This window comes from Puma concolor, chromosome C1 (assembly GCF_028749965.1).
Source record: "Puma concolor isolate L17-30 chromosome C1, mPumCon1.1.hap2, whole genome shotgun sequence".
In the NCBI taxonomy this organism is placed as follows: domain Eukaryota; kingdom Metazoa; phylum Chordata; class Mammalia; order Carnivora; family Felidae; genus Puma; species Puma concolor.
In genome coordinates this window covers 32,541,527-32,567,587 of record NC_141674.1, presented here as the reverse complement: position 1 = coordinate 32,567,587, position 26,061 = coordinate 32,541,527, and the positions used below count along the sequence as shown (strand labels likewise).

The following is a 26,061-nucleotide window of genomic DNA, read 5'->3' as shown; positions in this document are numbered from 1 at the left end:
TTGAAGTTCTTCAGGATCCCATCAGGGCTCTGTCCTTGGCCATGTTCCATGCTCCTGTCCCTTGAGTTATTTTGCATCTGATTTTGTGAGCTTCCAAGACTGTTTTAGCAAACACTTATTAACGTCTGTTGGGAGACAGGCCTTGTGCTAGACTCTGTGGGGAGACTGAGATGGATTTGGAATGGTCGCTGCCCTCAGGCACTCACAAGCTAGGAAGAGAAATGAAGATCCTGTTTACTACTACTAATACCATAAGCACCACAAACAACACTGACCAGCATTTATCAAGCATTTAGCTGATGCCAGATATTGTGTTGAGCTTTTATATACATTATTTCCTTTAATCATTACAACAGTTCCACGGATTACTAAAACTCCTGTCCCATTTTACATACAAGGAAACAGAGAGTCAGATAGTGACTTACCCAAGTTCACACAACTCTGAAGTTACAGAGCTGGACATGAACCTGAGAAGGAAGATGTGGATAAAAGTAATTCTATTATAAGGTAGAAACTACTGTGTATCCTACTAGAGGGGGTAAGGAGAAGCCTTTTAGCACTCGGAAAGAGACAGGAAGCAGGATGATGGTGGTGGTGATGATGGTGTTGATGGTCCTCCTGCTGTTGATGGTAGTGATGATGATATTTATGAGGATGATGGTGATGGTGTTGCTGCTGCTGTTGACAGTAATGATGACGATATTTATGATGATGATGGTGATGATGGTGATGGTCCTGCTGTTGATGGTAATGATGACAATATTTATGAAGATGATGGTAATAATGGCGATGGTCCTGCTGTTGATGTGTTGACGATAATGATGATGATATTTATGATGATGATGGTGATGGTGATGGTGATGGTGCTGCTATTGACAGTATCGATGACAATATTTATGATGATGATGGTGATAACGGCGATGGTCCTGCTGTTGACGGTAATGATGATGATATTTATGATGATGATGGTGCTGATGGCTATGGTCCTGCTGTTGATGGTAACGATGACGATATTTATGATGATGATGGTGATAACGGCGATGGTCCTGCTGTTGACGGTAATGATGACGATATTTATGATGATGATGGTGATGATGGTGATGGTGCTGCTGTTGACGGTAATGATGATGATATTTATGATGATGATGGTGATGGTGATGGTGTTGCTGCTGCTGTTGACGGTAACGATGATGATATTTATGATGATGATCGTGATGATGGCGATGGTCCTGCTGTTGATGGTAACGATGACGATATTTATGATGATGGTGGTGATAACGGCGATGGTCCTGCTGTTGATGGTAATGATGATGATATTTATGATGATGATGGTGATGGTGATGGTGATGGTGCTGCTATTGACAGTAACGATGACAATATTTATGATGATGATGGTGATAACGGCGATGGTCCTGCTGTTGACGGTAATGATGATGATATTTATGATGATGATGGTGCTGATGGCAATGGTCCTGCTGTTGATGGTAACGCTGACGATATTTATGATGATGATGGTGATAACGGCGATGGTCCTGCTGTTGACGGTAATGATGACGATATTTATGATGATGATGGTGATGATGGTGATGGTGCTGCTGTTGACGGTAATGATGATGATATTTATGATGATGATGGTGATGGTGATGGTGTTGCTGCTGCTGTTGACGGTAACGATGATGATATTTATGATGATGATCGTGATGATGGCGATGGTCCTGCTGTTGATGGTAACGATGACGATATTTATGATGATGATGGTGATAACGGCGATGGTCCTGCTGTTGACGGTAATGATGACGATATTTATGATGATGATGGTGATGGTGCTGCTATTGACAGTAACGATGACAATATTTATGATGATGATGGTGATGATGGCGATGGTCCTGCTGTTGATGGTAACGATGACGATATTTATGATGATGATGGTGATAACGGCGATGGTCCTGCTGTTGATGGTAATGATGATGATATTTATGATGATGATGGTGATGATGAGGATGGTGATGGTGATGGTGCTGCTGTTGACGGTAATGATGATGATATTTATGATGATGATGGTGATGGTGATGGTGTTGCTGCTGCTGTTGACGGTAACGATGACGATATTTATGATGATGATGGTGATAATGGCGATGGTCCTGTTGTTGACAGTAATGATGATGATATTTATGATGATGATGGTGATGGTGCTGCTATTGACAGTAACGATGACAATATTTATGATGATGATGGTGATGATGGCGATGGTCCTGCTGTTGATGGTAACAATGACGATATTTATGATGATGATGGTGATAATGGCGATGGTCCTGCTGTTGATGGTAATGATGACGATATTTATGATGATGATGGTGATGATGAGGATGGTGATGGTGATGGTGCTGCTGTCGATGGTCATGATGATGTTATTTATGATGATGATGGTGGTGGTGGTGATGGGAGTATGGGGATGAGGATGATGGCAATGATGGTGATAGTCCTCCGGTGCCCAGTTGTTAAGCTTCTGCTTTATGCCAGGTCATTCCATCCTCATAACAACTTTGTGACATCAGGGTCATCATCTCTGTGTTAATCATGAGGACTCTGAGCTGGTGAAAGGCTGAGGGCCTGCACGTGAGCAGACATCTACTCTGGGCCGGACTCAAGCCTGAGCACATCTCACTGCAGAGCCACCACTCATCCCTGTACCGGGGTCCCTAACCTGTGGGCCATGGGGCCAGCCATTGCAGAGACGCTTCATAAATACCTACTGAATGAATATTGACTGAGTGGATTCCCAGGGCGTCAATGCCTTAAGCCCAGAAGGCATAAATAACATGTCTTGGATGAGTATGTGTAACTGTTATTTAAATATAGGTGGTAGTGCTGTGATTACTAAAATACAAGTTAATTGTAAAGCATTACGTTCATTGTGCCTTTTGCATTATTCTTTATTTTCCCAATGAAAAGATACTAAGCGCATATTATGAGGAGTTTGGAGAGATGTTTTTGCAGAGAAACGGGTCCTGGTGCTGAAAGTGGTAGGAGACATCATGTCGTCCTGCAGGGCACGTATAAAATGCTGTGCCTGGTGTCTGGCCCAGAGATAACTCGGGGGAAGGAGGAGACCCACCAGGATGGGGATTGGGAGCCCGTGGCGTTTGTTCTGCATCTGTAAGACCGGAGCTGTCATTCCCAGTGGCTTTCTCTCTGTAAGACCTGACACCAGCCTCTAATAGCCTTCCCAAATGGCTATCAACCGCTTGCATGAGTGAATGAACAACGAAAGAAAGAACGAGTGAATGTTGACGACCAGTGCTCGGGGAGCCCGTGAGGGGCTGTGCTCCCCAAGGAGTACTTGAAAGTAAGAGTTTCCCAGCCCGAGATTCGGCTGCTGACTGGGCTTGCAGCTCTGAGAGTGGGGTTGGGAGGCCGGGGTTGCCTCCCTGGGGGAGCCTGATCTTAACCCCGTGATGCCTGTGTTGGAGAAGTGGTGATGTCTGGAGCCATTCTCAGCAGAACTGCGCTCACCATTTTTGGATGCATTTTTCAAACCGAAGTGTAAGCTGACAGATGGCGATGGAATAATATTCTCACTTTCTCTACTTCCTACAGGCCTCCCTCCAACACAGTCCTTCAGGCTCTCAGAAATCTCTGACACATCTCAACCATGAGACCATGGCTGACTTTGGGCAGGTAAGCCCCCTCCATCTCTCCCCTGCCACCCCCCATCCCCCCGCCCCAGGACGCAGAGAAATTTCAGCACAGCCCAAAGACCACTAGCTGTGCTTGTGGCCAGGAGGTAGGTGGGAGTGACTTCAGCCTTGGCAGGAGAATGGAGCCCCACCCTCTGGGGAGACTTAAGGAAAAAGCTACCGAATGTCCAGAGCCCTGCAGCTAGCATTTCTGCAAATGGCAGCATATGGCGATGGGAATGTATCCTGGGATGAAAGCCAGGGAACTGGTCCTGACCCCAGGTCTGCCTTTACTGCTCAGAAAAATCTCAAGTGAGAACTTCCCTTGCTGCGTCTCTGTTTCTCTGTCTGAAAAATGAGGGAATGAGACCCAGTGAACCGGGTAGGACAGAAGCCAGCTGTTCCAGGCTCCAGCCAAGGCCATGGAATGATGGAGAAAGGCAGTGGAAACGCCACCACAGCTGTCCGCCCCTTCCCCGTTTGATCGCTCTATGGACCTCACATCTGCAGAGAGCCTGCACTGGGTTGTGTGTGTGCTGTGTGTGTGCACGTGTGTATTTGGGGGCAGGACCTACGCCTCTTCTAGCAACCTCTGATTGAACTCCAACTCAGACATGGACGGTCGCTAGCCCCATACCTGCCCCCTCGTGGCTGGGCGGAACACCACGGTCACTACAGGTCGCCCAGATGGGAAGGGCAGAGTCTGCTCACGCACTGAGAGCATGCCTGCAGCAGAATGTGGGCGTGAAGACCAAGCCGGGTGAGGGGCAGCCAGGATGGAAGGCCACATTGACCTGACAGTGAGGCTCTCATTAGAACCGGAGTGAGTACAAGGCCAAAGCTCACGGGCGGATCTGCAGGGCAGCGGGGGATGGCTGCCTAGGAAACAGGGCCTAGTGATGAGCGATGCATGTCAATGCCCTCAGGAAGTTTCCCGTCCAAAGCAGGAGATGTGTGCCAGTAGCTACATTACAGGAAACCTGTGAAGGCAGGAGGGTTCTCTTCTGTCTGGGTTTGGTTGTGGGGTGGTTTAGGGAAGACCATTCATTTGAAGGTGACACTTGAACTGGGCTTTGAAGGATGAATAGAAGTTCACCAGGTTTTTAAAAAAAAAAAAATGGAAGAAGGGCATTCTGGGCTGAGACAGTAAGTGCAAAGGTGGAGAGTGGCTGAGATGTAGACACAGGGCAGGAGGGGGTAGAAGCGAGGCCGGGAGAAGCGAACAGGCCTTTGAATGCCACGCTGAGGGGCTCGGATTGCACCCCGTAAGGTCCAGGCAGTCAGCTCCGTGGTGCCAGGAAAGGCCTCTGGGCCCCGGGCAGAGACTGAGATCTAAGAGGAGGTGCCCACTAAACCTGAACAACCTGAACAACGGGGCCCAGGACAGGACACCGCTTGCTGACGTGTCCGTGGCCCTCAGATCTCCCCACGCCGAGCATCCACAGGCAGTGCAGGCCCCCTGTGCTATGGTGGAGGCCTCTCTGGAGACCTATGGTGATGGCTGCTGGGCTTGCCATCAGAACCCCTTATTCCCCCGCCAGGTCCTCTTGTCCTCCTTCCCCCATCTCTGCAGACCAGGCCACCCCCCAAGACAGCACCCCTTTAAGGACCCAATGCTGTTGTCAAGGCGCTTTCCAGCCCTCTCCTGCCCTAGAGTTGTTTTCGGTGTGGCGGGCAATGCCACGCAATTTCATACTTTTGCAGTTTCCTCTCTCGGCCGAACTCGGGATGCTCTGGTGTCCCTCATCTCATGAGAGAGCAGACAGAGCAGGTTCTGGGGCCCCGCAGCGCTGGGCTCCAACCCTGTGCCGTCACCCCCCTGAGGAGCAGAGTAACCAGTCTGGGCCTCAGGGCCTTCATCGCCTCAGGTTTCTCCAGGACGTGACGCCGGAGCGGGTGAAAGTCTGGCTCCCTGTCCGTCGTACAGCTGCCAGGTCCGCCCCATGCTTCTCCACCAGCTCACATCCCTGTGATGGAGCTGGGCTACCGACAGGCAGGGTAACTGAGGAGGACCTGTGAGTTTGGGGCTCAAAAGATGGCATGAACAGTTAGCCCCTGTGCCGTAACAGGCAGGCAGGCCAATTCACTTGATTTTCCTTTTAAAAAGTTCCCTCAGCAGAACTTTCCTGACACCCCTTCCGTTCCAGGCCCTGGTGGACACTGGGAGTCCAGACAGGGATAAGATGGTCACTTCTGCAGAAGAGACATGCAAACAAATAAATTGCAGTGCACCATAAGAGAGGAAAAGCACTGGGGAGGAGGGGCGTGTGGGATGGCCCTGGAGGGATCGTGGGAGTCTCAGCTCCAGAGGATACGGGGAGGGAGGCAGGGTGTTCCGGGCAGAGGGACCAGCATGGGCAAACCATGGCCATAGGAAGCATCTTGGTGTTGTGGGGCATTGGCGTTGGGGTTTGTGACAACCTGCCCTGCAGGGGTCCCCACCACAGAGAGGCATTCAAGGAAGCCTAGCACCCTGCCCCCTTGTCAGCTCGGGAGGGTCACATCCAGGGCCAGGCTCCACAGTTTAAGAAGAATAGCATTGGGGCACCTTGGCTCAGTCAGTTGAGCATCCGACTTCGGCTCAGGCAGGTCGTGATCTCGCGGTTGGTGGGTTCGGGCCCTGCATCGGGCTCTGTGCTGACAGCTCAGAGCCTGGAACCTGCTTCGGATTCTGTGTCTCCTCTCCTCTCTGGGCCTCCCCCTCTCGTTCTCTCTCTCTCTCTCTCTCAAAAATAAATAAACATTAAGGAAAATTTTTAAGATAAGAATAGCCTCAACAAGCTCCATGATGAGGCCTGATAAGCAACCTCTAGTGCCAGAGGCAGTGAGGAGCTTCTGAGGCTCCGGCTGAGGGCACACAGCCACCCACAGCTCTGAACTGGCCCTGGACACATTGTTGCTGTGTTTGCGCTGGGAGTGGGGGTGGAGATGAGGGAAACTTGGTCCCTGCCCCTAGTGTAGACAGTGAGGCCCAGGCTCTCGTGTGCCGGTGCTGCAGAAGCTCTAAGGGGGGGGGGGGGGGGGCATTCGAGGAGCTCTGGGACCGTAGAGAAGGGGGAGCCAGAGGGCATCCTGAGGAGGGAATCTTAGCCAGATGGTTATAATAAAAATAGTTCTAGAAATGAATGATTACTTAGCACTTACTACCCGTCAGGCACCGTCCTAAGGGTTTTGCGTGGATTGACGCTTCACTTGCACAAGTCCACAAAGCAGGCACTCTTATCATCCTCCTGTACCGATGAGGATCCCCGATGCACAGACAGGCTGAGTAGCTGTCCTAGGCATGCACAGCTGAGAAGTAACCTAGCCAGGCTGAACCCAGGCGTTCTGGCCTCAGAGTGCCTGCTCGAATGGCCTAGGGTAGCCTAAACACTAAGACCTCTCTAAGAACTTGAGCACCGGCAGGGTTGGGACTATACTTTGCTCTAGCCCATAGTAGGTACTCAGTAAAAATGTGTTCACGAACAAGAATGCACAAATGCATGGATGAAATGACCCTGAAAGAGTTGGGGCAGAAAATGGGGATGGGGACAGGATGGGGACAGACACTGTGGACAGAGGCTGTGCAGCCAGAGCAAAGGCCTCAGGTCCCCAGCTGGGGTTGCCTGCAGGCACTTCCAGGTCTGGAGCTGGACCAGACTGGATAAAAGAGAGTTTGAATGGCAGCCTCTCTGGCCAACCCTCCCTGTCCTGAAGGCCTGGCACCTTCCGCTGCAGCCCTCCCTCCCCACCCTGTCCCACATCAGGAAAGGGCGGGCACTGTGCTATTCATGTCTGCACACCACTCTTTGTCACCCAGTCCCTCGGTCTCCTGGGGACTGATCTGACAACAGGACCACAAGTCCCCAGAGGCAAGGGAGGCATGCACCACCCAAGAGGGGCCCAGGGAAGACAGTTCAAAAGTTGTTCCCATAAGAAATTGCTTTCTGACGGAGACTTCAAGGAGCAGGTGTTTTCAAAGACCTTCTCTTCAAGCTCTGTGGGCTATGGATGGAAAACCAGGCTTGGGACCCAACTCTGTGGCTTCCTAGCTGGGTGCCCTTGGGTGATGAATTTGCTTCTCTGTACCTCAGTTTCCAGCTCCATAAAGTGGGAATAAAAGCAACTACAGAATTAAAGGGGGCAAGGTTTGGGGCAACTACTGTACAAGACCAGATTCAGTGAAAGGTTGGGTTCTCGACTTCCTGCTTTGCTTCTGGGGCCTCAGTTTCCTCCCTGAAATGAAGGTTGGAAAACATTGATATTTAATACCAGCTAGCTTTGACATCTTAGGATTCAAAGTTGCCAATGCCAGTCAACCAGATACCTAAATATATTCACATACACACACACATATAGGCTACATGCCTTAGGGGTGTACATTGTAATCATTTTTATAAATTTAAAATGTATATTAAATTACATTTAATATAAATGTATATTATATTAAATTACATTTAATATAAATGTATAACTTACCGTGTCTTGTATAGTGTTTCCTTTTTTTTATTAAAAAAAATTTTTTAATGTTTATTTAGTTTTGAAGGAGAGAGAGAGAGAGAGAGAGAGAGAGAGACAGAGCATGAGCAGGGGAGGGGCAGAGAGAGAGGGAGGCACGGAATCTGAAGCAGGCTCCAGGCTCGGAGCTGTTCAGCACAGAGCCCGATGCGGGGCTTGAACTCACGAGCTGTGAGATCATGACCTGGGCTGAAGTCGGACACTTAACCGACTGAGTCACCCAGGTGCCCCTAAAAATTTTTTTTAAATGTTTCTTTATTTTTGAGAGAGAGAGAGACACAGAGTGCAAGCGACAGAGGGGCAGAGAGAGAGAGAAACACAGAATCCGAAGCAGGCTCCAGGCTCTGAGCTGTCAGCACAGAGCCCGATGCGGGGCTCGAACCCGTAAACCCTGAGATCGTGACCTGAGCCGAAGTCAGACGCTTAACTGACTGAGCCACCCAGGCGCCCCTATAGTATTTTCTTCTGATTACAAGAGTAATGCATATTTATTGAGAACATTTTGGAAAGTACGGGAAGATTCACCCACCATTCCACGTGGAAGACCGAGATACAGCCTCTCAGGTATTTAGTGAATTCCTCTCCCACATTTTTTCTTTGCACATATCTTTTAAAGATCTCTTTGGGATTATACTCTGCCTTCTATTTTTTCACTCAAGCTGAGCTATGGGAGCAGGGCCCTGGGCAGGGCTGCTGTCCCCGCGCTGGGAGGAACCGGGGCCAGCTGCTTCCACAGCTGTTCTGCACAGGCTCCTGGGCTCCTGCCCTGGCGGCTGGCTGGAGGCATCTGACCCTCCGATGTTCTGTGTCGCTGGCGGCTGCACATTCTCCACTAATTTTAGCCTAGCCTCTCGGGCCTGCTGGCCTTGGGGCCCGCACATAATGGACGCCTTGTGTAGACAGCTGCCGACGGTGCAGGAAGAAGCGTCCCACCTTAAAATGTTCCTCGTCACCGGCCAGTCCTCCGCTCTCGGAGAACAAGCCGGCTCCCTGTTCCTTCTCCCACCAGGAAGGGGCCATTGTTGACGTTCATGGCCCAGCAGCCTGGACCCAGCGGGCAGGTGATTGCTTCTGTGGACGGGGCCGTGTTTTTACAGGACAGGCTTTGGTTGGAGCTGGAACAGCTGAGAGACTTCCCGAGAAATTGCTGGGTGGTGGGTTTGCAGCAAGGCAGTAGGGTGTCCGAAATGTCCCTCGGTGTGTGTGTGGAGCCGCCTGGAGCCCCACCGCGATGCTTTACCTCTGTCGAGCACGTACGAATGTACAGTGTCCTCTGACATCCCAATTTCTCCTGGCGACGTGTGCGTTGGTGACAGTGCTCCCCTGTTACAGGAAGGGAACTGAGGTTGAGAGGGGGAAGCAATTTGCTCCCGGTCACCCAGCAAGCCCGCGGCAGGGACGTGGGTCTCTTGCGCTCCAAGTCTGGGGCTCTTGCCTTTCATCGGCACCATCCAGGGGAGCCGTTCCACCGAGTCCGTACCCATCCGCTCTCTGTCTCTTATGTTTGGTGCTGTCTTTCCCAAACGAGGTCCTTGAATTGTCACCTTAAAAGTCAGAACCGTTCATTGAAAATAAATATAGCTCGCTGGCCTGTTTCTACAGCACAGATCTGATCACGGAAGACTTTGACTTCAGAAGGCAGGAAGTCTCTCTTTGCCCACATGCCGTAGCCTGACGTCCAGCCTCCGCACCTTGCTCCCTGCCGGACCCCGCAAGTGGGGGCTCCCGCAGCACGTAGACATCTCTCTCGTGGCACCTAGGTAGGGCTGGGGATTTTTCCTCGTGATCTGCTTCCTGACCAGAATGGAGCTCCACGGGCAGGAGACCCGCGAGCTGCTCATCTGAATGTCCCTGGGGTCTGCTCTGGGCCAAAGTGTCAAGCCCAGTAAATGTGTTGGCCCCCAACCCACCGTTCTTCATGAGAAACCGGATCTTTAATCCAGCCTTAGAGCTAAGCCAAGGCCTGCCCGGCAGCTGCCAGCCCAATAAGGAAGTGACTGCTTGGCTGGACTCCCGGGAGGGACCTGCTGGGCCAAGAAACCCCGACCCTGTGCAGGCTGGGCGGAAGAAAACGGGAGGGCGTCCCCAGGTTTGTGCTGGAGACCGAGCCCTGTCCCCATGCAAATCTTCCGCCTCCCCATCCCCCACTCCCCCATCCTCTGGTGACAATATAGCCTGGGTCATGTGTTCCCCAGCCCGGACAGTGGCTCTTTGACCAAGTATGATGCTCTTCAGGAACAATCCATGGGCATCACATGCTGCTCTGGGGGAAGAAAAGTACTCTAGTGACTATCTTGGTTTAGTCAGGGCAGGACCCGTGCTCTCTGACTCCCTGTGGGACTCCTGTCGGGGCCATGGCCCCACAGCCTCCCGAACTTGGGTGCTTTGGATGTGGTTATAGGAGAGGCAAGGCATTTAGAGTCCCACAGGCTCAGCTCCAGCCAGTCCTAAGTCCTGCCTCTTAGGGATGGGGCGATGGGTTCCATCTCTCTGGACTTCAGTTTCTTTTCTGCAAAATGGGACCGGTGACAGCAGCCTTTCAGGGCTGTTATATCTTACAGGGAAGGGCTTTTCAAAAAGTGCAGCAGCATAGCTCGCACAGCATGACTGCCTGTGTTCCCTTTTCTGGAGGGCTCTCCAGGCCTCGAGAGCCTCCCTGAAAAGTGCCCAGGCTGCTGGGTGAGGGTTGGTCTCAGGGGGAGGTGCGGGCAGAGGTCGCACACGGCACATCCATCTAGCTGTGACCATTTCTCTGATTCTGACATGGTCTTCGGGGGTTGGCCAAAGACAAGGAGGAGGAGAAAAACTCCTCTTGTTTTCTGATGGAAGTCCGTGAGAAGTGAATTTTCGCGATGGAGTCATTTCACTTTCCTTTTGGCTTTCTAGAGAGATGCCTTTTGCTCATTTGTTCATTCATCCGTTCATCCTACAAGTCTCTCCATGGCCTCGGCCGCCAGTCAGATGGGTCAAGGGACGCCCTAACAGGACGTGTGGGGGCCCTGCCTCTAGAGAGCCCAGTATGGAGCCAATACATGTAGTTCAGGGTGAGAAGTGACGTAGGAAAGGCACAGTGTTGGGTGAGGGTGTGGTCATTTCCTGCAGGGCTGGTTGGAAAGAGGCACCAAAGTGAGCCCGTTAGAAAGCACGGAGGTAGCAGGCCCCAGTCTCCAAAGAAAGAAAAGCATAAACTACCCAAGAATAAACTTAAGAAGGTAATGTGAATTGGTCTATACATTAAATAAAATCCCAACTTTTTTTCATAAAATTATTAGAAAGTAAAATAAACGTGGGAGAAGTGCCTAGAAAAAGTCAGTTGTTGGTAAAAGAATAAGCCTTTGGCTCAATGGACGGAACAGAGAGTCCAGAAGTAGCCATAAGTGGGCACAGCACTCAGAATGAGAGTCGAAAAGGCAAAAGATTCCTCAGACGCTCTCAAGGCAACCAGCTAGCTGTTTGCAGAAGAAAAACAAAACAAAACAAAACAAAACAAAACAAAACTGGATCCATACCTCAGTCCTGGTGCCAAAATAAATTTCTAGGTGGTAAAAAAAAAAAAATCATGAAGCCATAAAGATATTAGAAGAAAAACAACGAGGGAATTTTTGTATCGTATCGAGTTGGAGACCGGGTCCTTAAGTGTAAAACAAATCCAGAAGTCATGGTAGAATATAATTAAAGGCCCTGTGGGGAGAAACCACAATAATGAAGGCCAAAGGGTGATGCCAAACTAAGAAAAGTGTCTCAACATATGTCTGACGGGCGGAGCGTTACTAACACCAGTGTAGAAAGAGCTCGTAAATGAAGTGAAGACAAGTCGGTAGAAAAAGGGTCTGGCAACTTGTGAACAGACCGTTGGCTGGGCCCTTAGTAAGTACCGAATAAACGTTAGCTATTTTATTATTGCCAATAAGGATGTTCCTCGTAGTATTGTTTATGATAGTGAATAATAGGAAACAACCACGCTGGCCATCAGTAGGGAACCACTGGTTAATAACTGAACACATGCTCACAGAGAGGCAGCCATCTGGACATGGCTTTATTTACAGACACGGAAAGGCACCTCTCACATATTAATGGGTGACGTCTGTTTTTAAAAAGTTATCAGAAAGAGGGGTACCTGGGTGGTTCAGTCGGTGAGGCATCTGACTCTTGATTTGGGCTCAGGTCACGATCTCACGGTTTGTGAGATTGAGCCCCGTGTCCCGCTCCCTGCTCAGCATGGAGCCTGATTGGGAATCTCTCTCTCTGCCTCTCCCCTGCACGCAGTTGCTCTCTCTCTCTCTCTCTCACAATGAATAAATAAACATTTTTAAAAATGTTTAAAAAATCAAAATAATAAAAAAGATATCAAAAAGAATATGGAAGGTATGTTCCAAAAGGCATAAAAGTATACATCTGTGTATCTAGAAAAGTTTAGTCAATTCTTGTTATTCACAGCAGTTATGTTCTATGATGTTCCCACAAACACTGAATTAGTGAGAGCTGAGCCATTGCTCCTAGGAGGAATACAGCATTAGGTTCCTACGAGCCTCTGGTCACAACGTTCTTGTCAACTGATCGACACATAATGTTATTTTATGTGGGTCTCTGTCAACAACACCTTAGTTAATAGATATTGTTAATTCATTAACACTGAGCTCATGGCCAACGGTAACGTAACTCATGCCTGAAGGCAGCTTATCTAACACATGTGTTTTCTCTGTTAAGACACATCACAGAGAAATCACCAACAAAATGCATAAAAATGCAACCAAAAAAATGGCACTGAAAAGACTGTTAAAAGGATACTTGTTTACACACAAGAGCTTCAAGGAGAAGGCAGCACCGTGCTTCTTGACCTCCGCTGGAAAGATGCACGTTGAGTGGCTCACATTTTTCACTGCTCTGCTTATGTCTGCAAATGACCACAAGAGTACCATGAATATTGATTTGGGCGGGGGGGGGGGGTTACAAATAAAGTTTAGAAAGTAGGTGAATTTGCAAACACAGACTCTGGGAATAATGAGGTTGGACTATATCTGGAAATGCAGTCGTGTTAGTGGTAGTTACCTGAGGGTCAGCATTTTCCCCTTCTTCCTTGTACTTTACCTTTTTATAGTGGGCATGTATGAGCAATAGAGGCCAAAGCAATAAGTTTCCTTTTTAATTTTGGGAAGCAAAACTTATTACCAGTGGTATTCCATCGTCAAGATAAAATCCAAACTTGTTAGGATAATGAAAACAGCTATTACTTTAATCCATTGTTTATGATGCACCACACAGACTTCTAAGCCCTTTACCTATAGTAATCCGTGTACTTGTCACCAAGAGGGATAGATACCAGGAACATTTTCACTTTACAGCGGAGAAAATGGAGGCAGAGAGAGGTCACATAACTTGCCCAAGGTCCCAGTTAATAAGGTTTGTTTTTATGTTTTACTTATTTTTGAGGGAGAGTGAGCGTGAGCAGAGAAGGGCCAGAGAGAGAGGGGAACAGAGGATCCGAAGCGGGCTCTACGCTGATGGTGTCAAGCCCAATGTGGGGCTCGAACTCACAAACCATGAGATCATGACCTGAGCCGAAGGTGGGCATTCAGCCAACTGAGCCACCCAGGTGCCCCGAGGTCCCGGTTAATAAGAGCAGAGTCTAGATTGGAACCCTGGCAGTCTGACTCCAGAAGCCATATTTTAAACCAAAATTCTGGCACTGGGTTGCAGAGGTGCCCAGGAGCATCTGACCACATCCTTGTCCCCAGAGACCTCCAGTCTAGATTGCATGCACACCAGGCATTGGGGGTTCATGGAGGGGAGGTCCTTTCCAGCCCAGCCTGAGGGCTTAGAGAAGGTGGTAGGGGCCAGCACTCCACAGTGTGGCCCCCCTTCCTTTCTTAACTCCATACAGGTATTACACCCTCCCTCCCACTAGAGGATTCCGTGCCCCGCCACACCCAACCGTCCCCCCGTCCTTGAGCCTGCCATGCCTTCTCACACTTTGGGGCCTTCTGCCCATCCCCCAAGGCTCAGCTCAAAAGTCACCTTCTTTCTCAAGCCATCAGGAAGAAAAGAAGCAAGGGCTCCTTCTCCTGGTTGCCCTTCTATCTTTGAACTCTGTGGCCGCTATCTCTACTCACCCGTCCATCTACCCGCCTGCAACGAGCTTGTCTTGGAGATCTTGTCTTTGGATCCCCAGCACCCAGCACGTTCCTCACACATTTGATCTATCAATATGAGTGTGTTGAATGACTAGTTAAACAAACAGTTGGAAATACCGAAGATTATGAGATCCCCCAAAGATCTAGGCAAGCCAGATTGTAACACAGTTGTTGTTGAAGGCCGCCAAAGCTCTGGAGGGTTCTGGAGGGCTGAGCTGTCTGGCCAGGAGCCTCTCTGACCACAGAATCAGGAGGCAGAGCTGACAAGGCTGCAAGACCATTAGCCAGGGTGTTGTTTCTGTGGCTTCTGAAAAACCCCCACCCCAGTGGGATAGACTAAGAAAGGTCCCATTCAGCTTCTCTTGGCATTTCCAAGGGAAAAGATGGGGTTTGGATTGGCTGGGCCAGGGACATCTTTTCTAAAATAGCTTCATGCATATTCAACTGCTCCCTGAAATAGTTGAGTGGCTATTTTAAGCAGCTTCTACTCAGATGCCCACACATAATGGCATCTACCTTGAGCATGTAAACCAGTAAGAAGCAAAGAAAAGGGTACGGGAGGACAATGTTAGGAGGCTTTTGATGGATTCCTACCACTCCTCCCCCACCCCTTAATGTGTTTTCTTCTCAGGGACTCTCTTGCATGAAATTGAAAGTCATGGTTACTATGACAACTCACTAGAGGAGTTTTCCCATCCAGTGACCTCACCCACCCAGATCTCAGAGAACACAACTGCTCCAGGGCAGCGGTACCTTGAGGCTCAGTAACAGAAGTCCATAGCAGAAGTCAGTTCATTTGCTCCGGAGAAAGCTCCTCAGTGCCCACCTCTTCATGCCTTACACACAATTCTAACAGGTTCCGGCAGATGGGAAGTGGAGGCCGGGGCAAGGCTGGGAGACGTGGGACCCAGCTGTGGGGGGGGGGGGGGGGAGGGAGTGAGGTTACAACAGATAATCCAGCTGGAAGGGTGAAGAGAGAACACCTTCACGAAGGAAATAGTCATTAACAAATATGTACTGAAACATCAGCGTACCCTGTGCCGTTTGCTGGGGAAATAAATAAGGCACCGGTCATCAAAGGAACAGGAAAATAAACAATTGTAAGTGTATTTATCTAAGCTGTAACTTTGTTGCCCCCTCCACCCCCCCCCTCCCCGCAAAACAAAGATTCAAAAAAGAAGTTGGAAATATAATGTAGGAAGTGCCACCATAGTGAGGTGAGGACCCAGGAGTCCCAAAGGAAGGAGACAGGTCTGCTGGGGAGGTGAGGCTTGGGCAGAGCAACGTGAGCTTCCTTGTAAGACAAGCAGGCGGTGGTCTCTGTTCCAGGTGACAGGCTCAGCGCCCGCAGAGGAGCGGAGGTGAGAAAGAGCGGGTCCCCTTGGGGAATGCCCAGAGCAGGGGGGGCTGCAGCATGGCACCAAGGAGGAGGTGAAGCACTGACAAGAGGCGGGAGAGACCACGCAGCCACGTCTCTGGGGCTGTGGAGGCTCTGCTCCGTCAGAAGAACTCTCTGGGGCCCCCTCACCTTTGGTCAGAGACCCCTACCCACCTAGTTACGTCTGAAGGTCTCCCTGTGCCATAAACGTTGAATAACGATTGGAAGAAGATGAGATTGCGTTAAAAGCTTCCCAGTAAGAGGGGTGACTACGAGAAGGAGTGAGAAGTTCATTCCAGCTTCGCAGGCGAGGTATCAGGAAAAGGAAATGACCGGGGAGGAAGCCCTGGGTCCCAGCAGGAGGGCTGTGATGGGGAGGGAACCTACACAGGCGCAGCCGGCTCAGCTATACGTCAAGTGGAAGAGATGGCTTACTTTTACATGTCTGTATTTGTATTCATCCTGTTGCCCCGTCATCACCCAGAAAAGGTTCTGTTTTGTTTTGTTCGGGGCACCCTCAGAAAGGCGGGAAAGTGTGTGATACCTTTTAGAAAGGTTTGGGTGACAGCCACAGATGCAGCTCAGGAGGTAAGCTTCGGCTCTCTGCGGGATACCTGGCAAGGCAGGGCCTGCCCACGCCTGACTCCTGAGCTGGCTTCTGTGGAGCCTTCAGGAGCCCTCAGCAAGAGTCCTGGTGTCCAGAGGTGGCTACATCTGTCTGTCCTGTCATCCCTCCATCTGTATGCAGCTTCTTTATTCTCCATTTGTCCGTTCGGTCATTCATTCATTCATTCATTCACTCATTCAGTCAGAGCTACAGACGGGGAAGTCATTGGCACAGAGAATGGTTTCTTTGCTGAATTTTCAGGGATCTGTGATACCCCTGAAATTATGAGAGAAGGAACACGTCCCCTGTGTTTATCTTCTGAGGGGACTGTGCATAGCTTTCAACAGATTCCCAAAGGGGCAGGTGGCCCCCAAAAGGCTGAGAACCACTGATAGAGATAGGAATTATTTTATTTTAATTGAAAACAAATGATTTCACCTTTTGATAGTCAAGCAAGGTGAAGGAGTGCTGAGTGAAATCCCCAGTTCAGTGCAGAGCTGTCTAAGATGATGAAGTGGCCCTGGGGACTCTACCAGGGTCCCCAACTTTGCTGTATTCCTAGTGTGTATGCAGTGCAGCTGAGCTGGGCCCAGAGGCCTTCCGAACATCGAGGACAAGATCCCCAACCTAAGACTCCTTTCTGTTTCTCTCTCTTCCCAACCACAGTCTCTCTGCAAGGCCCCTTTCCAGCCTGTACTTGGCAGAAAGTGAGGAGGCCCTTCTGCTTTGGATAGATTTAGAAAGCTGGAAGAAATCTGAGAAAGGAGAAAGCATATGAGCTGGAGTTGCAGAGGTCTGGGTACTGAATAGGGCTTTGAAGGGAAGGGGAAGCTGAAGTTTATTGATCAGTTACGAAAGTCAGGTTATCGTCCTTGTCTGGAAAACCTCTAGTGGCTTTTCTGTCTCTGTAAAAGCTGGAGGTCTTATAAATGCCTTCAGAGCCCCAGTGATGTGGCTGCCAATGACTTCTTATATATCCCATGTCCTCTGGCCTCCATACTGTTCCTCAGACTCTGGCCTCAGGGCCTTTGCACTTGCTGTTTCCGCTGCAAGGAAAAATATACACACGATTCACTCTTTCACTTCCTTCAGGTTTTTACTTAAATGTCTCCTCCATGAACCCCTCTCTGACCCCTATTTAAAATGGCAAGGGTGCCTGGGTGGCTCAGTCAGTTGAGTGTCCGACTGGTTCAGGTCATAACCCCATGGCTCGTGGGTTCGAGGCCTGCATCGGTCTCTCTGCTGTCAGTGCAGAGCCCGCTTCAGATCCTCTGTCCCCCCCCCACCCCGCCCCTGTCCTGCTCACTCTCTCACCCTCAAAAACAAATAGACATAAATGAAGTAAAATAAAACAGAATAGCAAAACGTCCTACTGTCACTACCCCATCTCCTGCTTTGCTTTTCTTAATGGCATTCATCACCGTCTAACTTGACCTGGTCTATTGTTATTCCCAGTGCCTGAGACCGTGCTTGGCCCAGAGTCGATGCTAAATTAACATGTGTGGGATGAATGAATCTACTCTTCTCATGCTGTGAGGTAGCAATTTCAACATACTATACTCTGCTGATCCCATAATAACTCTACAGGGTGAGTTTTAGTCTCTCTTTGCCAGATAAAGAACCAGAGACCCATCAGCTGGAACCACTTTCTGGGTTCTGGGGTCACAGACACCCCTGCTGTCTTTTCGGTACCCACCTTTCTCCTGCAAGGCTTTAATACTGCCTTCACCAGGGCTCCTTGGGCCAGGTGAGAGGCCGGGTTTGTACGTGACCCAGCCGTGTCCGGGTCGGACAGGATTTGACATGTCTTAGAGGCATGAGCCCCATTTGCTCATCGGAAGCAAAATACAGGTGGAAAGAAAACAACTTTATGGGGCTTTTGATGGATTCCTACTCCTCATCGCCACCCACTGTATCTTAAACACCAGCTCACTTTTCTGGAAGAGATTACTGACCTGAGGACTTTGCTCTTTGAAAAATGAGCCTGGAACCCAAAATAAGCCCAGAATGCATCATATAGCCACAGGGTGAGGCAACGTCAGCGTATATAAGCCAGTTCGTTTGCTTGTAGCAGAATCCATCCGGGGGTCCTCTGCCCGTGTCCTTCACTCTTACACACAACTCTAGCACACACCCAGCCTGTGGGAGTAGGGGGTTAGAGAAGATGGCAAGACAGAACACCGGCCGCGTGGATGGGGAGAGACGCACGCTACAACCCCACACCCCTGCCGACAGGTGCTCTGGTTACCGAGAATTAGGAGGATGGATATACACAGAATGTACCTTTAGGGAACTTACAATCCAGCAAGAGAAACAGACGAAAAACAATGGAATTTAAGCATATTCATTTATTCAAATCCTCACCCTAGTCCAACAGGGATTCGAGAGAGAGACCGGGAATATGATCTAGTAATATTCTGCAGTTGAGGTGAGAGTACAGGCTCTCCAAGGGGGGGGGGTTGGCCGGAGCTAAGGAGGTGGCTGGAGCCATTTGGTGACCCAGCTGGAGTGTGGGGCAGGCGACCGTCCGCCCATACTGGGTGCTGTGAGCGGGTCCTGCCCCTGGAGGAACTTCCAGTCCAGTGAAGCAAAGACTTGTACCTACAGCCCCTCCCTCCTCACTCTCAGAGGCCTGTTCTCAGCATATGGAAAGCCACAGGCTAACGGGGCCCGTGGCATTTCCTGTGGTGACCGAGGCAGATGCTGCTGTGGGCTTGGTCCTCCTGGACCCCAACTTCAGGATCGCGGTCCCTGGAGGTTCCAGTCACAGGAGTAGTATCTGGCGGCAGCTGGCCTTCAGACAGCACAGTACAGGGTGCAGAGCCCCACGGCACCCCTAACCCCGTCGTCCCCCTCCCCCCCCCAAGAAGGCTGGGAGGGCCAACACAGGCAGAGGACCACCCAACAGCCAAAGAAGGTGCCACAACAGGTGGGCAAACGCTGGGGGTCTGCCATGAGACTGAGCCACGTTCAGATCCTGCCTCTACTCAAAGCCGGCTGTGCACCCTCCCCCTCCCCCCCCCGCCCCCCCCACCCCCCCCCCCAAGCTTTGGGTGTCTCGCCAGCTAAGTGAGAACGGTTGTCCTACTTTGCGGGTTTGTCATCAGAATCAAGTGAGGTGAGGCATGCACATCTACCCAGCAAAGCAAGCGACCACTAGAGCTCTGTGCGTGGCAGGCTTTACCTGTATCATTTCAACCAATTCTCCAAGCAACCTGCAGAGCAGATCCCATCACCTCGTTTTATAGACTTACAAAGGAACCGAGTTAGCCAAAGCCCGCCTTCCCCCCCCCGCCGCCCCCCGCGAGCAGTTGATGGAAACTGAATACCGGCTCCAGAGCCCCACTTATTAAACACGAGGCTGCAATTACGCGCCTCGCCTCAAATCTTGTATGAACCGAACCTTTGGCCCACACGGGCTTGGCCACTTGCCACGTTTGTGGAGGTGACTGCTCCCCCCACCGCTGACCCAGGAGGAGAGAAGCACCAGGGGACTATGCAGCAGGGAGTCCCTGGAGACCCTGGACAGGGCAAGTGAGCTTGACCCCGGAGGAAATGGTCAGCAGCTGTGGCCTGGGGAAGGAAGGGCTGAGAGGTCACGGGCATCAGGCAGAGCCTCACGACCAAGGTGGTTGGTGGCTTTGGAAGAGCAAACTGGTGACCTGGAATCCAGCGGGCTGGGCTTCCCTTTCCCACTTCCTTCCTGTGCCGTCTGTCTTGCTGAGTCACCTCCAGGAAGTGGGGGTGGTGAGGTGGAGAGTGAGGAGCCCTGGGTCCTCCCTCACCCTCATCCTCGCCTCCCCGCGTGACCCTCAGTCAACCACTTCCCCTTGCTGGGGCTCAGTTTCCACATCTGTCGCACAAGAGGCCCGACTAGATCTCCCACGTCAGGCACAAGGCCTCTCCAGAGGGGAGAACCTCCTGGAAGACAGTTTAGGACAAAAGACCACCCAGCTGGTAATCAGTTAGGGATTTAAGGGTCACTGGGCCCCATAGAAACACCCCTGCGTTCCCACACTTTGCTGGACTTCTGCATGAGTCCTGAGTGTCACCATCGGGGGGTGGGACCGGGAGGGCAGCATGGGGCAGGCCCTCCAAGTGCTGGGATGGTGATGGTCACAAGGTGCAGCAGCCACAGAGGGCTTGCCTGCAGGCCCTCAGGCTCTAACTCAGCTCTGTCCTCTGCCAGCCTCCTCTGATCTCTGTTTCTGAGTTTCTACTGAGTCCTGGGCCCTGGCTAGGGTCTGAGTGAGTCCTAAGCTCAGGAGTCTCCGTGCAGGTATACGGTGCTGTGCGAAAACACACAGCCACCGTGGGCCTCTCTCAGCTCTCTGCGGTGTCCGCCTAGAGCTCTGGGCCATGCATCAGTCCTTCCATTCACCAGACCCAGGAGAAGCTCGCTTTGGCCATCCAAAGTTCCAAAGCTGTTTACAAGACTTCCCCCTCGGGACAGCATATTCTGACGTCAACACGAACTCCTTTCTGCGAGTGTCAATTCCTAGCCCAGGCTCTAAGATGTAAGGACATCTGTGGCTAGGAGGAGTTCCAGGGAGCCGAGAAGAGTGTGTTCCAGGACCCAGGGGCTGCCTGGGTAAATGAGACAGTGGGTATGTCATCTGTCTGTCCTCCTGCCACTCTGGGGGATGGTGGGATTACAAGGGAAGGGGCAGAATAGGGTGTATGGAGCTGGAGTCCAGCTGGATTAGCATGGGTCTGAAGCCCCTCCTGATATGGCCTCGCCCCCCATGCGAACCTCAAAGTGCAGGTTTCCTGCTGTATTTCAGGCTTCAGCCTCACCACTCGGCTTGTGCAGTTCCCCATCTTGCTGTATCATTTCATGTTTCTGTGTCTTTAATTGGACCACTTCCCCTCCTCTCCCCTCCTATTTCCAATTTCGTCCTTCTCGTAAACTCTCATCTGAGACCCCATTTAACGTCATCTCCAAGATGTCTCCCTGGACCTGTCCCATCTCCCTGGGTGTCACCTCTGTTACACTCTTCCGTTGTTTCCTTTCTGCGCCCCCGCCCGCCGCCCAGCCCTCTGGGTATATGTCTGCACTGCTCCTTGAGCACCAGGACTGTGCCTCGGTGGCATTTGTCTAGGCTGGGCCCAAGGCTTAGAAGGTGGTGGATTCATTTCTGAGGAGAAGAATACCCACGAGCCTGTTACCAGGGTTCAGAGGCAGCATGATGGTGGAGAGAGACCTGGGCAAGCGTGGTCAAGTCCCCAGCTCTGCCACAAACAGATCGTCCATCCTCAAGTGCCACCTGTCCCCAGCTGGGCTTCAGTGTCCCCTCTGAACAATGGATTAATTTATCAGGTCTTTCAAAAGCTGACATTTCGGGGTGTTTCTGGGAAGTCGGTAGGAGCCTTCCTTTAATTCACTGGCCCATTTCATCCACCCTCCCAGTGTCCATTCGGACCAGGCCAATTCAGCTGCTGGGGCCACAGGGAGGAATCAGCCCCTTCCCTAGAGAGGTCATAGCCCAGTTGGGAAGATATACACATCCACAGTACCCTGCTGAGCACAGAGTGCTATGGCAGCCAAGAGGAGGCAGCCCTCAGCGGGCCGTGGTGGTGGTCAGAGGGGACAGCCTATTGGGGGTGGGCCTGAGGGACCCAGGGCAGCATAATTCACAGTGAACACAAAGTGTATAAGCCATTGGACGCAGCCGATGGCACGAACAGAAGTTGTGGCCTCAGCTGTTCCACTGTGCTGGGGTATGTAACTACGTGTGCCTAGGTGTGTCTGTATATGACAGGGAGAGAGACAGTATATACAGGGGCTGTGAGATAAGAGGGCCCCGGCTGACATATTATATCCCCAAGGCCCTTGGGAAAGAGCTTTCTAATTAAAGTCCTGGCTGGTGGGGGCTGGGCTTCCTTGATTATGTAATAGCCAGGAAATGTCATCTGGGCAAGCCTGAGAGGGAGGACAGATGTGTCTGAGCCATGCTCCATTCCCAGAGGTGAGCTGGGAGCAGATTTGTAAATGAACCAATTTGCAGATAGTCAGAAAGAGCATCCAAGACGGAGCGGCCAGTCCGTTCTAGGAGGAGCTAGGAGGAGCCAGTAAGGCAGTTGCAAAGCTGTGGCAATGGGACCCATGTGCAGCCGGACCCAAGGTCTCTCTCCTGGCTCCTCCCTCCCTCAGGTCCCACCAGCCAGCTGGAGCACCTGCCCATCCGTTATGGTGGATTCTGGAGATGGGTGGATGGGGACGAGCCAGCTCAGCACTGTGCTGGCATGGAGAACACGTGCTGGGTGAGCTGTATCCTTGTGTCCCATGGCCCCTAAATCACCCCCAGGGCCAGATGGGCAGGAGGCCTGAAGCTGTGTGAGAACCGGCTGAACACTTCTGCATCGCTTGCTGGGGAGAGAGCACAGCCCATCTGAGTTCAACTGTGAGTTGCCCCCCGCACTCCCAAGAAACAGCCCTTGGAGCCTATTGATGAAACACATATCAACTCTCAGCTTCTGGGGGATGAGAAGGGCTTTTGAGAAAGACAGACATTAAGCATCGTTTTCCTCATCTGTAAAATGGGGATAATACAGGTACCACTCCTAGGATTTTATTGTGAGGATTAAATACACGTGAAATGTATAGCCTGGAGCTTGGCACATAGCAAGTGCTTAATGATTGGTAGCTATGATTATATCCGTAAAAGGCAGACTCCCATGAGGAGTTTGTCAATTTTGGCTTAGATTCCATACGCTGTTTTAAAAGGCTTAGGGTGCCCGACAGGGGGTAGGTAGCCAGCATGAGAACAGGGTGGCACAAAGCCATTTCTGGGCAAAAGGCGAGTTGTAACTTCAGCACCAGCAGACAAGACCCCCCTTTTCCCAGGCTGGGACAGAGACGGCGGGGCAGTGATCTCAAGGAGAAGCAGGTAGAATATGGCCTCGGGTCTGTAGGTGCAGCCAGGCCAAGCTGGGCTCTGTGCCTCCGGTCCGTCCCACTGTTTGGCCCTCTGAGTGACACCCTCCTGGGGTTGGAGTTCGGTGGAAGGGAATTTGAGTATGAGGCGAAGGCCAGATTAACCCGTCTGTCACTGTGGACATGTTCAACACTGAGGGGACCCGGGGGGTCTCAGCAGCTTGGGCTGAGAGGTGACTCCCGGCCTCAGGCCTGCCCCCCCCCCCATCCAAGCTGACCCACAGAGAGATGACGGTGTCATAGCTGTGGCCGTCCTGACTTCTGTGTGTGTGTTTTGCATGTGACAGCCAGGATCTCTCAGGAGGGGCCTCAGTGGCCCTGGCCCATCTTCCTTCACGGCAGGATCCAGACGTGGTTGCCGTGGGTATGAGGCACAGGGCCCAGCCCACAGACAGAGTGGCCATGAACTCATGCAGGGGCCAGACTCTCAGTGAAGTGAGCTGGTCCTGAAGTTCCAATGAGTGACAGTGGAGAGATGCCCCAGCCCCCAAGGGCGCTACGATGAGACCATGGCAGGTGAGCACGGGCAAAGCCCAGGCTCCCCTGGGGCATGTGATTTATAGTGAGAAAATTGATTCTAGCCCCAGATGGAACTGGGTTTCCCACATCCTCCCAGGCCGGGGTAGGATGAGCTCAGTGAGAAGCAGGGCTGAACCTTCAGGCACGGAGCCCAGAGCCTGGAGTTGAGTGGGGCTGGGGTAAAGGAGTGGCTCATCACATCTGCCCAATGCCAGTGGAGCCCCAGCTGCACATCACTGCCCGTGGGCTGGCCGGCCCCCCTCCATGCCGGGGGTGCACACCGTCCTCCCAGCCTCTTCCCAAATGCACGCAGCTGGTCTCTGGGCCACCAGGGTGGGGAGAGACCAGCTGTTTCCACTGCAGGTACGGGCAGAAGAGCCCCTGGGCACCCAGCTGGGGAGACAGGCTCCGATCTTTCTGTGTTCACCAGCAGCCACGGTGCTGTGGAATGAGCATGGGACTTAGGTTCTGACAAATGAGTCCAAATCAGGCTCTGCCTCGCCCTGCTCTGTGACCCTGGACACGGGAAAGCTTCTGCTCCCTCATCCACTCAGTGAGGTGGGGTTCCAGAAGGCCCTCGTCGCGGTAACTCTAGAATCTACCAGAATGGGATGCAGGTCAGAGGAGGAGGGGGAGTGGCTTTGGGGAGGCGAAAAAATATGGAAAAAAGAACAAGATTCATGCAGCCTCAAGGCTGCCTCCATGACAAGGGTCCTTAACATTCCAAATGCCCAGTCCCAGCGTGAGCTCCCCTAACCCGGATCCTTGTGGCCAGTCCCTGGTGGAGCATCTTCTCCCTGGGCCACACTGCAAGCACCTCACCCCGTGCCCGGAAACACCCCCCACCCCCGGTTGTTGTGAAGTCTCCATCTTGATTGACAGACCCTGAGCCCATGAATCCGTCTCCCCCTGGAAATCTGGCCGTGGCAGTGGGGAGCGGGGAGACTCTAGGATGAACTGGCTCGGAAGCCTGAGGCCCCCACCTCTCCCTACCTCGTCTTTGAGATTGGGGGTGGGCTCTTGGCTGGAGGGCTGACAGAGTGTGGGCAAGCTCTAAGCCTGGGCATCCAGGGCCTTGAGGGGGTGGGGCAGTAGTCCCAGCCACTGTCACTGAGAGACATGGTAAGCTCAGGCCCCTGGGGCTGGCGTTTCTCTCCACAGGAGGCTCAGATGGCTGGGGGATGGGTGGGAGACAGTGGTCTCGCTCAGACTGCACAGTGCCTGCTGTGTGGTTGTGGCTCCAGGGAAGAGGTGAGTGGGTGGAGAGGAGCAGGAGCAGGGGGCCACCCTGGGAAGAGGAAATGGACAAGGCCACATCTCTAGGGCCACAGGAATTCCAAGCCCCTGGCCTAGAGCAGCTCAGCTAATTACAGTTTCCCCTAGTTGGTGGGAATGAGGTTCCTAAGAGAGTGCCAGCCTTGGCTGGGACTGGCTAAGGAGGGCAGGGTGGAGCTGGGGAACGGGGGGCTCTGGTGGCCGGCTGCCCAATGCGTCGTCACAGTCAGGCCCCCATGAAGGGCCGCCAGCTCAGCCTCCCTGGAGCATAGCATCCAGATCCCAGTGGCCCAGGAGTGTAGCAGACATAGATGCCTGCCAGGAACAGGCTGTGGGGATCGCAGCGAGTAAACAACAGAGGAGAATCGCCTTGCAAACCACACTCAATGGAAATCTCCCCCACAGCCACATCGCCGAACGCAACCAAAATATTTATTCTGAGTAGCAGTTTTCAGAATTGCTCTCTGGAAGGCAACGCAGACTGTCCAACTTCCCGGGCAGTCCGGCACAGAGGGGCACGCCCCGCCCTCACCCCGAGAAAGCCAGAGCCCATTAGATGGAGACTCAGGTCAAGTTCAGCCTTTGCGGAGTCCCGGCCTATCCTTTCAACACGATCCAGGGGAGACTAGAAGCATCTTAGGCCCATCTGGAAACCATAAGCTGGCTCCTTGCCTCAGCGACCTGTCACCGCTCAGCTGGAGCTGCCATCCCTGTGGACACGCCTGACTGCCCAGCATGTGGGGGAGCAAACCCATCAGCCAACCTCTTGTCATTGCTGAATTGACAGACAACGGCCAATGTCACGTATTAACCAGATACTGAACCCTAGCTGGAAGATCTCACACAGTTCTCTCCTCTTGTGCCCGTGGCCAACATGAATCCTTTCAAATAAGACCCATAGACTGTCTTTCCAGAAAGGACTTCTAGACTGGACAGGCTTAGCTGATGGTTATTAAGGCTTTCCTAGCTGGGAACACTGCAAGTCTCTTTTGTTTATTTTGTCTTGCGATTCCTCATGGCGGCCTTTGAGGTAGACATTT

The 26,061-nt window shown here is 51.8% G+C and overlaps 1 protein-coding gene across 3 annotated transcripts in view; it reads left to right on the top strand.

Annotated features, from left to right (window-relative positions):
- HIVEP3 (HIVEP zinc finger 3) overlaps positions 1-26,061 on the top strand; it is a 477,777-nt gene that overhangs the window by 307,383 nt on the left and 144,333 nt on the right. For all 3 annotated transcript variants that reach the window (XM_086716639.1, XM_086716637.1, XM_086716640.1), the window contains exon 3: positions 3,598-3,678. The gene's annotated coding sequence lies outside the window, so the exon portion shown is untranslated. The remainder of the gene's footprint in view (positions 1-3,597; positions 3,679-26,061) is intronic.